Genomic DNA, 10,842 nt, shown 5'->3' on the forward strand with positions numbered 1-10,842 from the left:
TGCTAAAGCCACTTTCTACCACTCTAAATTCCAAGCATCTGCCTCTAACCCTAGGAAGCTCTTTGCCACCTTCTCCTCCCTCCTGAATCCTCCTCCCCCTCCCCCCCTCCTCCCTCTCTGCGGATGACTTTGTCAACCATTTTGAAAAGAAGGTCGACGACATCTGATCCTCGTTTGCTAAGTCAAACGACACCGCTGGTTCTGCTCACACTGCCCTACCCTGTGCTTTGACCTCTTTCTCCCCTCTCTCTCCAGATGAAATCTCGCGTCTTGTGACGGCCGGCCGCCCAACAACCTGCCCGCTTGACCCTATCCCCTCCTCTCTTCTCCAGACCATTTCCGGAGACCTTCTCCCTTACCTCACCTCGCTCATCAACTCATCCCTGACCGCTGGCTACGTCCCTTCCGTCTTCAAGAGAGCGAGAGTTGCACCCCTTCTGAAAAAACCTACACTCGATCCCTCCGATGTCAACAACTACAGACCAGTATCCCTTCTTCCTTTTCTCTCCAAAACTCTTGAACGTGCCGTCCTTGGCCAGCTCTCCTGCTATCTCTCTCAGAATGACCTTCTTGATCCAAATCAGTCAGGTTTCAAGACTAGTCATTCAACTGAGACTGCTCTTCTCTGTGTCACGGAGGCGCTCCGCACTGCTAAAGCTAACTCTCTCTCCTCTGCTCTCATCCTTCTAGACCTATCGGCTGCCTTTGATACTGTGAACCATCAGATCCTCCTCTCCACCCTCTCCGAGTTGGGCATCTCCGGCGCGGCCCACGCTTGGATTGCGTCCTACCTGACAGGTCGCTCCTACCAGGTGGCGTGGCGAGAATCTGTCTCCGCACCACGTGCTCTCACCACTGGTGTCCCCCAGGGCTCTGTTCTAGGCCCTCTCCTATTCTCGCTATACACCAAGTCACTTGGCTCTGTCATATCCTCACATGGTCTCTCCTATCATTGCTATGCAGACGACACACAATTAATCTTCTCCTTTCCCCCTTCTGATAACCAGGTGGCGAATCGCATCTCTGCATGTCTGGCAGACATATCAGTGTGGATGACGGATCACCACCTCAAGCTGAACCTCGGCAAGACGGAGCTGCTCTTCCTCCCGGGGAAGGACTGCCCGTTCCATGATCTCGCCATCACGGTTGACAACTCCATTGTGTCCTCCTCCCAGAGTGCTAAGAACCTTGGCGTGATCCTGGACAACACCCTGTCGTTCTCAACTAACATCAAGGCGGTGACCCGTTCCTGTAGGTTCATGCTCTACAACATTCGCAGAGTACGACCCTGCCTCACACAGGAAGCGGCGCAGGTCCTAATCCAGGCACTTGTCATCTCCCGTCTGGATTACTGCAACTCGCTGTTGGCTGGGCTCCCTGCCTGTGCCATTAAACCCCTACAACTCATCCAGAACGCCGCAGCCCGTCTGGTGTTCAACCTTCCCAAGTTCTCTCACGTCACCCCGCTCCTCCGCTCTCTCCACTGGCTTCCAGTTGAAGCTCGCATCCGCTACAAGACCATGGTGCTTGCCTACGGAGCTGTGAGGGGAACGGCACCTCCGTACCTTCAGGCTCTGATCAGGCCCTACACCCAAACAAGGGCACTGCGTTCATCCACCTCTGGCCTGCTCGCCTCCCTACCTCTGAGGAAGTACAGTTCCCGCTCAGCCCAGTCAAAACTGTTCGCTGCTCTGGCACCCCAATGGTGGAACAAACTCCCTCACGACGCCAGGTCAGCGGAGTCAATCACCACCTTCCGGAGACACCTGAAACCCCACCTCTTTAAGGAATACCTAGGATAGGATAAAGTAATCCTTCTAACCCCCCCCCCCCCCTTAAAAGAGTTAGATGCACTATTGTAAAGTGGTTGTTCCACTGGATATCATAAGGTGAATGCACCAATTTGTAAGTCGCTCTGGATAAGAGCGTCTGCTAAATGACTTAAATGTAAATGTAAAATGTAAGTCGCAAGGCTTTCAATTGACTGTTTTAGACTATTTTCCTGCTGTTTATAGGTCTACTGAAGGTTCAGAGACCCTCGTGTTTTCTCATGGTGGGGGGCACATGTTACTCTGCGTCTGTTCCGCTCTCTGTCCACCACCTCTCTCAGCATCTGGACCTGCCCCGGCAGCAACGTCAGACAGCTGGGCACACTCAGCTACAATAACCAATCACGCAGAGGGTTACTGTGAGGTCAGGGAGCAACTGCCAATCAGACAGGGTTATACTGTGATGTAGGGTGTCTGACTTACATCTATGACAGAGTAGATGAAACCTTTTCACAGCTCTCGAGCCTCCAGATTGGTAACCTGGATAAGAGGAGAACAGAGGAGAGGTTACGTCTGGACGTCTGGACAGTGCCTACGGAAAGTATTCAGATCCCTTGACTTTTTCCAAATGTTACGTTACAGCCTTATTCCAAAATGTATTACATTTTTTTAAATCCTCAGCAATCTACACACAATACCCCATAATGACAAAGTGAAAACAGTTGTAGAAATGTTTGCTAACTTATACAAAATAAAAAGCAGAAATACCTTATTTACATAAGTTTTCAGACCCTTTGCTATGAAACTCAAAATTGAGCTCAGGTGCATCCTGTTTCCAATGATCATCCTTGAGATGTTTCTACAACGTGGTTGGAGTCCACCTGTGGTAAATTAAATTAATTGGACATGATTTGGAAAGGCACACACTTGTCTATATAAGATCCCACAGTTGACAGTGCATGTCAGAGCAAAAACCAAGCCATGAGATCGAAGGAATTGTCTGTAGAGCCTTGAGGCAGAATTGTGTCAAAGAACAGATCTGGGGAAGAGTACCAAAACATTTCTGCAGCATTGAAGGTCCCCTAGAACACAGTGCCCTCCATCATTCTTAAATGGAAGAAGTTTGGAACCACCAAGACTCTTCCTAGAGCTGGCCACCCAGCCAAACTGAACAATCGGGGAAGAAGGGCCTTGGTCAGGGAGGTGACCAAGAACCCGATGGTCACTCTGACAGAGCTCTAGAGTTCCTCTGTTGAGATTGGAGATCCTTCCAGAAGGACAACCATCTCTGCAGCACTCCACCAATCAGGCCTTTATGGTGGAGTGGCCAGACGGAAGCCACTCCTCAGTAAAAGGCACATGACAGCCCACTTGGAGTTTGCCAAAATGCACCTGAAGGACTCTCAGAACATAAGAAACAAGATTCTCTGGTCTGATGAAAGCAAGATTGAATTATTTGACCTGAATGCCAAGCGTCACGTCTGGAGGAAACCTGGCACCATCCCTACGGTGAAGCATGGTGGTGGCAGCATCATGCTGTGGGGATGTTTTTCAGCAGCAGGGACTGTGAGATTAGCCAGGATCGAAGCAAAGATGAACGGAGCAAAGTATAGAGAGATCCTTGATGAAAACCTGCTCCAGAGCACTCAGGACCTCAGACTGGGGCAAAGGTTCACCTTCTAACAGGACAACAACCTTAAGCACACAGCCAAGACAATGCAGGAGTGGCTTCGTGACAAGTCTCTGAAAGTCCTTAAGTTGCCCAGCCAGAGCCCGGACTTGAACCCGATCTAACATTTCTGGAGAGAACTGAAAATAGCTGTGCAGCAACGCTCCCCATCCAACCTGACAGAGTTTGATAGGATCTTCAGAGAAAAATGGGAGAAACTCCACAAATACAGGTGTGCCAAGCTTGTAGCGTCATACCCAAGAAGGCTGTAGTTGCTGCCAAAGGTGCTTCAACAAAGTAGTGAGTAAAGGGTCTAAGTACTTATGTAAATGTGATTTACCTTTTTGGGGGGGGGGTGATTGTGGGGTATTGTGTTTTGATTGATGAGGGAAAAAAAACTATTTAATACATTTTAGAATAAGGCTGTAACGTAACAAAATGTGGAAAAAGTCAAGGGGTCTGAATACTTTCTGAAGGCACTGTTTGTGCGTGCCCGTGTTTTCTTACTGTGAGTTCTCTCCATCTGTCATGCGTAGGATGATTCTAGCTGCTTCCAGGTTTCTGTCTCGGCTGCAGTCGTCTTTCAGTGAGACAAAGCCACTGAGGTCCATCTTCTCCACATACTGCAACATATAGCAACCATACAAACGCAATGACATATCAGACTTAGTGTGTAACAGTTACGTGAGTGTCCTTGGCATTATTGAAGAAGAATAGTGTTCCCACACAGACAGGTCCACAGCCGCTGAGAGATCTGTACGCACACACAGACAGAGATACGCAGAGAGATTCAGAGGAAATCAGAGACATATTGGAGCTGCATACCAGTATTTTCACTGGAAAATCTTTTAACATTATCGTACATTGTTACCTCATACTCAGTCTCTCTCACCCATAAAACCTTGTTTTTCCACCATTCATTTTTCCTCCATAGGGGATTTTAGAAACACTTCAAATAAGAGCGGTCTTCGTGTAAGCTTATCCTGGTGTGACGTTTTGATAACCGTGTAAATCTCTCTCGGACAAGGTGACTTATCAATGTATTCGCATGTATTTACCCCCAACAAATGAAATGCTAATTGGCTGCTAATGTGGCTATCATAAAGAACTACAAACGCCATGATTTTCTGGACGAGAATGTCGAATCAAGGCAAAGGTAAGAATCTCTGGATTAACTACCTAATGTTAGCTAAATGTAGTAATTAATAAATAGGCTACATTTCTTAAATGTAACTGTTAGCAAAGGAGCCAGCTAGAGATGACATGCAGGAGCTTGCAGGGATTTATAGTCTTGAACGATGTCTTCTTTGATGCTAATTAGCATTTTCATATCTGAGAGTAAATAGAGCTGAACATATTAATGAAAGCCATCTTGTCCGCGAGATATTTACATCGTTATCAAAACGTCACGCCAGGGTAAGCCTACACAAAACACAGCCCGTATTTTAAGTGTTTCTTTAATCCCCTATTGGAAAAATGAATGGCGGAAAAACGATTTGAACCATTCCCTGTTTGACCGCTAGGTTTTATGGGTATTATGACACCTCCAATCTGGGGCTCTATAATGATCCCAGGGGATGATTCTGCACCACAGCTGTTGTCAATCCGTGGGCATGTGATCCTCCATTCAATAAAGTGCACCTGAACCCCAGTCCCAAACATCCGGCATTACCTCCCTCCAAGCTGTGGCCAGGCAGTGTTATTAAAATGCAGCCACTGACAACACCATGCTTCGCTCATCTCCAAAACACCATAGCACAGTGGCACCATCTCTCAGAGATAGAGATGGCTATGTTAAAAGCATTTCTACAATCAATTCACTAGTAAGGTCATTTAGACTTGCTACTGTGTAAAGGAAACGGCTCTTGGATTCTAGGAAAAAAGGATGAATAGACTAAAAATGCCAATGCCAAAAGGGAGTTATATTCAAGCGTAGGCAACAAGAAGTGACAGATCCTCCTCTTACAGGCACATTTTCATTGCCTTTTCAATGACAGTTCAAAGGTTAGGAATGCTTGTGACATTCAGTCAGAATTGTGAGCTGAACATTGACAGCTGTCTTTTTTTTTTCGATTGGTAAGTTATCTGGCCGCTAGACTAAGTTAGTAATCATGGTTAATTACCAGCCTGGGGAACCCCATTGATCTTGTTAGTCAGTCTCACTCAGATATATTCAAAACTGCTAACATTTCTCTACACCCTAAGGCAAAATGTGTACAATTGAAGGAAATTAGCTGTAAAACAGCTCATTAACCTCTCCGACCCATAGCAAAATGAGTATAATTGCAGGAAATTAGTTATAAAATTGCTAAATCTTCTCGCCGCCCCATGGCAAAATGTGTTGAATTGCAGCAAACTTGCTTTAAAAACAGCAGCATTTTCTACAGCCCCATGGCAATTTTTTTTAATTGTACGAAATAAACTCTAAAATAAAAAAATGTGACGTGTCGAGCACAGACCGGCGAGCAAATGCGCCCCTCCTGATGAGTTAACATTTTTTGTGGCCCCCACCCCCATCAAAGTTGCCCATCCCTGGTCTATAGAATAGGCCTGCCTGTACATTCTTTGTTGTTATTGACATAATGACAGATCCTGCCTTGACTCGGCTATAAATCACTGGGCCATTTCTGCAGTGTTATCCAATCTAGTTCAGTGTCCAACCGTACAGTCATTGGTCCAACCCTAGGCTAATAGTGGTATGCTTAGGCGCTTAATTAATTCAGACTCCAGTTCAGTCTTCTTTAATAAAAATCACTTCTGAGCAAGAAGCAAGTGAAGTACACCACAGTATGTGGACACCCTTTCAAATTAGTGGATTTGGCTATTTCAGCCACACCAGTTGCTGACAGGTGTATAAAATTGAGCACAGTCATGTAATTTCCATAGACAAACATTGGCAGTAGAATGGCCTTACTGAAGAGCTCAGTAACTTTCAACGTGGCACCTTCATAGGATGCCACCTTTCCGAGAAGTCAGTTCATTGAATTTCTGCCCCGCTAGGCTGCCCCGGTTAACTGTAAGTGCTGTTATTGTGAACGGGACAACCGAGTGCTGAAGCATCCTCAGTTGCAACACTCAGTACGGCTTTCCAAACTGCCTCTGGAAGCAACTTCAGCACAAGAACTCTTTGTCAGTAGCATCAAGAAATGGGTTTCCATGGCCGAGCAGCCGCACACAAGCCTAAGATCACCATGCGCAATGCTAAGTGTCGGCTGGAGTGGTGTAAAGCTTGCCGCCATTGGACTCTGGAAATGCTTTCTCTGGAGTGATGAATCATGCTTCACCATCTGGCAGTCCGACAGACGAATCTGGGTTTGGTGTATGCCAGGAGAACGCTACCTGCCACAATGCATAGTGCCGACTGTAAAGTTTGGTGGAGAAGGAATAATAGTCTGGGGCTGTTTGTCATGGTTTGGGCTCCTTAGTTCCAGTGAAGGGAAATGTTAATGTTACAGCATACAATGGCATTCTAGATGATTCTGTGCTTCCAACTTTGTGGCAACAGTTTGAGGAATGCCCTTTCCTGTTTCAGCATGACAATGTCCCCGTGCACAAAGCGAGGTCCATAAAGAATGGTTTGTCGAGATTGGTGTGGAAGAACTTGATTGGCCCGTACAGAGCCCTGACCTCAACCCCATTGAACACCTTTGGGATGAATTGGAACACCAACTGCTAGCCAGGCCTAATCTCCCAACATCAGTGCCGACCTCACTAATGGGCGACACTTCAACACAGCATGCAATGCAATGCACCAACCTTTTCTTTCAGTCCCGTTTTTCCAAGTATCCTTCGTAGTAGCAGGGCGGGAGCTGCGCCCTGGTTCCCTCCGGCCCCTAGAGCTGTTTCTTACGTGTAGCAGCCATGAGTATAGCTGACTGGCTGGGCAAACCGAAAAGGGCACGCCTTCCTTTTATGAGATATTGCCATGGATATCCGCCAAAAACTGGCTGTTGTGCAAGTCCTTATGATGGACGTGTCAGTCAGTATAGGAGATGTCATGTGGTTTATTGTGCAGTTCGCGTTGATTGATTCAGTTAGGCTTCTTCAGTAGGGTGAGTGATTGGTTGTGACATCTATTGCTTGAATATTCTAACACACCTGCTTGGAAATGTATTTCAAAGCCTGACAGATCAATGTATTTTTGACAACTGACTTGTTTTTGAAACCACTGATTAGATTGTCCTATTAATTTTAGCTACCTACAGGAGCATGTAAATGAAAATGGGTGTGCAATAGACAACTACAATGAAAGAATGAATATGCGAGAGACTTTTCTGGAAATTGTAATTTATATGTAAATGAAGGTATCATTCACATCCCCCCTGAAGACACATCCAGCAGACGGAGGGCCACTTCACTTTCCTTCATATTTATTTAAGAAGCGATCAGACAACATTCCTCATTTACATCGTCGCAAAAATATACAATACATGACAATACAAAGATAAAAGAGAATCCACATAAAGATAATCCTGCCTTGGTTCAAACCTCGATCCACGGACAGCGTAAATTACCAAAAACACGGAGCCTCAAAATAAGGCATCATCGCTGAAGCAAGACGCATAACCTATAGACACATGCAGGCAACGAGCAATTTACAATGGACACTTCACAAAATGATTCTGTATATTAAAATAAAGCTATTATTAAGTAAGATAATACTCGTAATATCAAAATAATATGATACTCCTGTGGGATTTGGTAGAAATACCCATCTTCGAATGTAGTGTGAAAAACATAAATAGATTGTCACCAACGGCATTAGAATAGTTGAAGACAACGACACCAGTCCGCAAAAACGGACATGCTTGATCTGAGCCCTTTGTTACATTACTCATAGACACCGGTAAACAAGGTACTTAGACAACTGGAGCTCCTTTCCCCCCTGCCTGCCTAGTTCCTTTTATTTAGGCTAATGGGACGTGGTAACCCACACCTGAACCTAAACATTAATCACCTACAGAGGCACTAAAACCCAAACCATGTTAACACAACAAATATAGCCCAAGAGACATGTAAACATTAAGTTAGGAGGAACGCGTTTACTTTATGCACATAGGATATTAGTTTTTTTTGGTAGAGCTGCATGTTCTAGGGAAGGAGTTGAGGGTAGTAGTGGAGAGGGAGATGGGGGGGGTTATGTAGTGATCTTTGAGAGACAGTGTTTGAGGGGGTGGATTAAGAGATGTCGGAAGGGGGTTTAGGGATGAAAATGGGAGGAGAACAGGGGCAGGTGTGAGAGGGGTAGGAGGCGAGGGGGCAGCGGAATGGGGGCAGATAGCCAGTGAGTGGGGGTAGGGTAAAGCTGTCCTGTGCCTATTTCGACATAAAAAAAATGCGTCTGTTCCGGATACAATTCCACGGGTGCCGTGAAGGAGTGTAGCAACTAGATAACGAGGATAGACAGTTATCGGCTGTGGGTAGGGCTCATCACAGTTCTGAGGCTCTGGGTAAAAAGGCGTAGCTGGAATTGAAACACCCAGAAAGACTAATAAAATCCATGGTCATATACAGTACTATTTCCTCTCTCTCCCACCCACACCATGGGGTGACACGTAAATACAAAAACGACCCTTCTTTCAAATCCCCTTTTGGCAGCGGGTTGGATCGAACACACAGTCCCTGCGGTTATATCCTCTGAATGGATGGGTTTAGGGCCATTAAATATTGTGTGGATGAAGGGCAGGTTGTAGGCGGGTGGGTTGAATAAAGAGAAAATAATACCTTAAAAAAATCCATAAATGTATCATTCTTGTGCAATTTTTATCTTTAGGCTACATTGAGGTATTTCTTTCATTATCTTAGGCTATCTGGCATTAGTGCATAAGCCTAAACTTTAGGGCCTACTTGTACGCGCGGCAAATAGCCTACACACCAATCACTTTTAGGAACAGGCAGAAAAAAAGTCAATCCATGGAGGCAAAAAGGACAATGTTGGAGTTTCAATAAGAGAAAAGCTACGAAAGGAGAGTTGAAAATAAAGAGAAGGGAGGGCCAGAAAAGTCCTGTTTGGGAAAGATGTGGTGAAGCAGTAAAAGAGGATAGTGGCAGCTATGTTATGTGATGATTGGGAATTAAAAAAACTGACTAACGGCGAATAAACTATAAACTATCGCACACTCCATGTATAAACTCCCAGCAATTTAATGGGTATTTACCAACGTTTCGGCATCACCTAAGGGTAGGAGGAAGGCACAGTGATTCCTAAAACGTTGGTAAATACCCATTAAATTGCTGAGAGTTTATACGTGTGATGATTGTGAGGCACTAAAAAAAAATAGTCAACAAAGACGGCCTTCAAATAGACCTATGACACGTCAAGGGAACTGTAGACTACTGTTTAGATGGGTTAAATTGAAACTGAAATCTGGACACTGACTGTATACAGGTCTATAACCTCTCATACTTAATATGAACTCCTGCAGAATTAAGCATGTCTTGCAGTAAAATTATACACTAAATGTAGAAAAAATGTGGACTTGGGAACAGGACTGGAGAAACTATTTCTTTTTTTCCAGCATCTTGAGAGAATGTGCCTGCTACAATTTCAAACCACAAAATTTGCATCCAAGCCGAACTGAAACCTTATCAAAAACATGTTAGGTCGTTCACAGCTTTCTATTTCCTAGTCAAACTGATGTCATTTGGGAATCTTGCACATAAAACCGTAAAAGATATAAATGTTCTGTTATTGCATTTTCTCCCCAATCCCTAAACGTTTTTGCTCTGTGAAACTTTATCGATGTCAACTAGATTGAAGCATTCATTCTATTGATTTATGACATTCTAGAAAGCAAGGGTTTAGTTAGTCTTCTAGGGCAACATATGACAGAAGAGAAGCTGTATGTATATAATTATAGACAAGTTGACTAACAAATAGCCTACCAAAATGTCAGAAATCATAAGCAGAAACATGTCTAAATAAGGCAAAAAAAATCCCCGCACCCTCTGTCCCAAAAAAGATTCCTGCAGTCTTTGACTAGTCTATAGTGCATTTTCTATATTTGCGGTTTAGGGTCGGGCCTCGGACGTTCACTTTATGACATAGTCAGGCGGTTGCGGATGGGTTATTAGCAATTGCGGGTGTTAAAACAGCTGATCCAAGCACCACTAACACACTGTATGCAAACTGACTGTAGCAAGTGAATAATAGGAGGTCACTCTACACTGTTACTTTGGCTTCAGCCCTCAGGCACACGGGGTTAAGCCAGAAGGAGCAGATGGCTTCAAATCTAAGTTAGAACACAACACAAACAGAACAAAGCACTTGGGTGGGCAATGGAAAGTTTTCCTTTTTGATCTTTTGACCATATAAGAGTTAGCAAAAATAAGAGAGAGACAGAAGAGGAAGGCAAAGGGGTATAGCAGACAAAAGGAAGATCTCAAGAAAAGGTCAGAGGGGAC

This window comes from Salvelinus namaycush, chromosome 11 (assembly GCF_016432855.1).
Source record: "Salvelinus namaycush isolate Seneca chromosome 11, SaNama_1.0, whole genome shotgun sequence".
Taxonomy (NCBI): Eukaryota; Metazoa; Chordata; class Actinopteri; order Salmoniformes; family Salmonidae; genus Salvelinus; species Salvelinus namaycush.